Source organism: Gossypium hirsutum, chromosome A01 (genome assembly GCF_007990345.1).
Source record: "Gossypium hirsutum isolate 1008001.06 chromosome A01, Gossypium_hirsutum_v2.1, whole genome shotgun sequence".
NCBI classification, from domain to species: domain Eukaryota; kingdom Viridiplantae; phylum Streptophyta; class Magnoliopsida; order Malvales; family Malvaceae; genus Gossypium; species Gossypium hirsutum.
In genome coordinates, this window is record NC_053424.1 from 21435056 (window position 1) to 21439925 (window position 4870).

The following is a 4870-nucleotide window of genomic DNA, read 5'->3' on the forward strand; positions in this document are numbered from 1 at the left end:
GATCTTCATTATCAATATTTATTACTTGTTACGAATCATGTGATTAAGTTTTTGGCCCCGTTGCCGGGGAACTAAAATATTAGGTACGCTAAATTTTTATTACTTTAGCCATTTATTTTTCTTGCAATTTAATTTCATTGTTTATTAATTTACTTTTTCTTTCTCTTGGCAGGTTTTTTAATAGTTTATGACTAGAAAAAATCCGTCGGGACCATTACTTTTGATGAAGAAATCGATTGCACAATTCGTAGAAACCAAAGAGAAATAAGGTGCAGCTTAAGATACACGAAGAATGAGCAAGAAGACGATACTCAACCCCCAACCGAAGAGATGGCTGAAAACCAAAACAATCAGCTACCTCCTGTAATTGCGGCTAATCAAAATCCTGCTCCACGTACTATGTATGATTATGCTAAACCTTCTTTAACAGGAACTGAATCTAGCATAGTTAGACCGGCTGTAGCTGCAAATATTTTTGAACTAAAACCTAACACAATTCAAATGATACAACAGTTTGTTTAGTTTGATGGTTTGCAGGATGAAGATCCCAACGCTCACTTAGCAAACTTTCTGGAATTTTGTGATACATTTAAAATCAATGGCATTTCTAATGATGCCATTCATCTTCGGTTGTTTCCCTTTTCATTGAGGAACAAAGCTAAACAGTGGTTGAACTCATTACCACGAGGGTCAATTACTACTTAGGAACAAATTACCGAAAAATTTCTATTAAAATATTTTTCATCGGCGAAAACGGCTAAATTACATAATGATATCTCTTCTTTTGTGCAGATGGATTTAGAAACACTTTACGATGCATGGGAGAGATGCAAGGACTTACTAAGAAGGTGCCTTCACCATGGGTTACCGTTTTGGCTTCAAGTACAAATATTCCACAATGGTCTGAATCCCTCGACTCAGCAAATGGTTGATGCAACTACTGGCAGAACCATCAATAATAAAACAACGGAAGATGCCTATGAGTTTATAGAGGAGATGTCACTGAATAACTATCAGTGGCAAGTTATGAGGACAAAGCCAACGAAAACAGCCGGCGTTTATAACGTCGACTCAGTTACTATGCTGTCAAATCAGGTAGAACTTCTCAATAAAAATGTTGATGGTTTACTCGTTCTACGCAGGTACATCCAGTAATGAGGTGTGACTCAGGTGGAGGAGGTGTGCATACAGAATATCAATCCTTCAATCCTACAACTGAAGAGGAACAAGTCAACTATATGGGTAACAATAACTTTAGATCTCAAATAACCCATACAATAATACTTATAATGCAGGTTGGAGGAACCACCCAAATTTCTCCTAGGGTGGTCAGGGTTTTCAATAGCGACCTTATCAACAAGAGAAGAAACCAAACCTTGAGGTGATACTCTCAAAATTCATATCAGTGTCAGAAACCCATTTCCAAAATACCGAGACAACACTTAAAAATCAACAAGCATTAATCCAAGGACTCGAGACTCAGATAGGCCACCTTTCCAAGCTAATCTCCGAACGACCACAAGGTAGCTTGCCAAGTAACACTGAACCCAACCCAAGGGAACAGCTTAACGCAATTAATATCAAAAATGAAGAAGTCGTTGAGCTTGAGCCAGAACCAAGGTAAGAAACAGTGGTAAACAAAGGGAGAGATGAGGTAGATCAAAATACAAACAAACCAGTGACTGTCGAATATAATTCTCGTATGCCATACCCTAACGCGACAAGGAAAGACCGCTCAGACGAACAATTCTGTAAATTCCTTAAACTTTTGAAAAAATTACATATTAACTTACCGTTTATTGAAGCTTTGTCGTAGATGCCACATGCAATGAAATTTTTAAAAGAGCTTTTAGTAAATAAGCGGAAGTTGGACGAAGCGTTGCATGTGGAGCTAAATGTAGTTTGCTCAGCTATTCTACAGAATAAGGTACCCCACAAATTGAAAGATCCAGGGAGGTTTACAATTCCTTTCTTAATTGGTAGTTTAGATATAAGTCATGCATTAGCTGATTTAGGGGCTAGTATTAACGTCATGCCTTACAAAATGTTTAAGCAACTAGGTCTTGGGAAACCTAAACAAACTAGGATGAGCATTCAATTGGCAGATAAAACTATAAGATTCCCTGGGGTATTATTGAAGATGTACTAGTGAAAGTAGATAAGTTCATATTTCCGATTGATTTCGTTGTTGTAGACATAGAAGAAGATAATAACACTCATTTGATTTTAGGGAGGCCCTTTTTAGCAATTGCTAAAACAATTATTGATGTTGGCACAGGTGAGCTTACATTCCGTGTGGGAGACAAAACGATCACCCTTCAAGCCCGTACTTCTGGCATTACATCAAACAGTGAAGGTAATGGTCCACACCAGTCTACTAAAACTGACAATATGACACAACCTGCTTTGCAGAAATTAAGTTTCAAAGAAGTTCATGAGCCATGTTCCAGTAATGATAGAGGACACATTCATGAAGAACGAAGGCTACGGATAGAGGAGCTAGACGAATGGCGAACACACAAACCAATAACACATGATAAACTGAAACAACGCCAAAACAAGCCCGATACCTCTCCAAATCAACTTAAGGTTGGTGATAGAGTCTTACTAGATGCTGCAGACCCCCACATTGTCACTACCACACTGAATGAGAAAATCCCTCTTACGGTACTCAGTATTTTTCCATTCGGTACGATGGAGGTGAGTCATCCCAAGTTTGGCACTTTGAAGGTAAACAACACTCGATTAAAACCTTATCTTGATAAGATTGATAGTAGGAATGAGGAGTACGGACTCCTCGAACCACCCTGACCATTCACTAGAGAGGTAAGTCGAGCTTAGACTATACATAAGCACTTCTCGGGAGGCAAACCAAGCACTAACATATTTTGATTTCTTTATTTTTTATTTCTAACACTTTAAATCATTAACGTTATCTTTGAATAAAAAAGTTTTTTAGCACACACGGCCAAGCACACGGGAGTGCCTAAAGCAGTGGCCAAATAGGGGAAGAGAAACGGCCGTGCGATACGGCCGTGTGAAAGCAGGACATGATTTCCCCAAAACACGGGATGTGATAAAACCCTACAACCGTGCGACATGGCGGTGGGTGAATTTGACAGAAGAACACGGGCGTGGGAATAGAAAAACATGGGCGTGCCAGGGGCAAGGCTTGATTCTGTTTCTTCGACATGGGAGTGCGACACGCCCGTGCCGTGAAGCCGTGGAAAACAATACACGGGCGTGGGAGAAGCGAACAAAGCTAGGCACGATCGTGCAATATGGTCGTGTGCCACACACGCCCAAGACACACGGGCGTGTGATAGTAGCCGGGCACGACCTAAATTTCAAAATTCAAAAAACACGGGCTCACTTTCAAAGTACAAGGGCGTGGCCCTAGGCCGTGTGGCACTCCCCTATATAAGCAAATCACTGTTCATTTTCTTCTTTCTTTCAAAACCCTAGTCGAAATCTCCCCTCCTTCACTCCCTAATCCTTATACCGGCCACCATTCCTTAAATTCTAACTTCCTCAACCCCCAAACTCCACTCCCCCTGCGTTAATCCTTACCTTCCTCTCTCTTTTCCCTCTATTTTTCCTCCACACGGCTGTAACCCCACGCCACACGCCCGTGCTCGCCACCAACATGCCCGTGTGCCACCCAACAGCAGCTTTTGTTTCACTTTCTCAACCTGAATACTTTAGGAATTTGCTTTAGTATTTTCTATATTTGAATTGTTTAAGTTACTAAATAGCATATACTAGTTTTAGGATTCTTGTTTAACTGATGATGCATCTTTGATTCCAATAAATGTTTCTGAATAATCATATAAAATTTTCACTTCTCGCTTGATACCGTTAAATGTTAACATATCTTGGACCTACTATATCAATGTTTATACATTTTCAGGTCCATTATGTCATTATCGAGAGGCAAGAAGGCCGCAGTCCCATCCTCAAATAGACATAGGGGACCGGGTTCTTCCTCAGTACTTGCTACAGCTGAAGTTCAGCACCCATTCATTGAGTTTTCGCAAGCTTCGCAGGAGGAGCTATTTCAGATTCTACGTACGCGACCCCCCACTACAGGTCGCTGCATCGACTGGGCTGCCATAAAGCGAGTCCAGTTAGCTGATTCCATCTGCGCCCTCCTGTCCACAAACCCATGGGAATGGTTCTTCGTTATTACCGAACCAACTTATTTAGAGCTAACTTTGGAATTATGCTCTACTTTTCATTTACAAGTGGTGATGACAAACAATGACGACCCCGGCACCATGCACTTCCTTTTAGGTGGTCTAGTTCGCGCGATGAGTGTCCCAGAGTTTGGAGTCATTCTGGGACTTTACAATGATGAGTTAATGGAGGAGGAGGACATGAATGCACTACCATACAATATCCACATTTCTCCCTCCTTGTGCTGGAAGGCTTTGGCACCACTCTCTTCCAACTACGACCCCAGCCGCTCGAAGGCCTCAGCTCTCGCCCCTTCCCTACACTATCTCTATGCCATATTGGCACACACCCTGACCAAAAGGAGAGAGAGCATCGACGTCGTCAACACCCACGACGCCTACTATTTATGGTACATGGCAAATGCACATGTGACTGACTTGGCATACTTCATCGCCTTCGCCATTCGCCATCAGGCAGAGCAGCATCGGAAGGGAGTAATCTCTATCGACCCCTACGTAACGCGCCTTGGCAGACACTTCGGCCTCCTTAACACGGTGGCGCAGTCATCAACGCTTACACTGATAGGTCAGATATCCCTACAGGGCATCACGACTATGTTACACATGAGGATGATCGAGCACCGACGTGGGACCGATCCTCCTTAGTACCGTCTCACTCATGCCATTGACGAGGA

At 42.1% G+C, this 4870-nt stretch overlaps 1 non-coding gene across 1 annotated transcript; it reads right to left on the minus strand.

Annotated features, from left to right (window-relative positions):
* Window positions 1–760: 760 nt before the first annotated feature.
* Window positions 761–866, minus strand: LOC121208247 (small nucleolar RNA R71). The gene has a single exon (XR_005903222.1). It is a non-coding gene; the product is annotated as a small nucleolar RNA R71 (small nucleolar RNA).
* Between the last annotated feature and the right edge of the window lie 4004 nt (window positions 867–4870).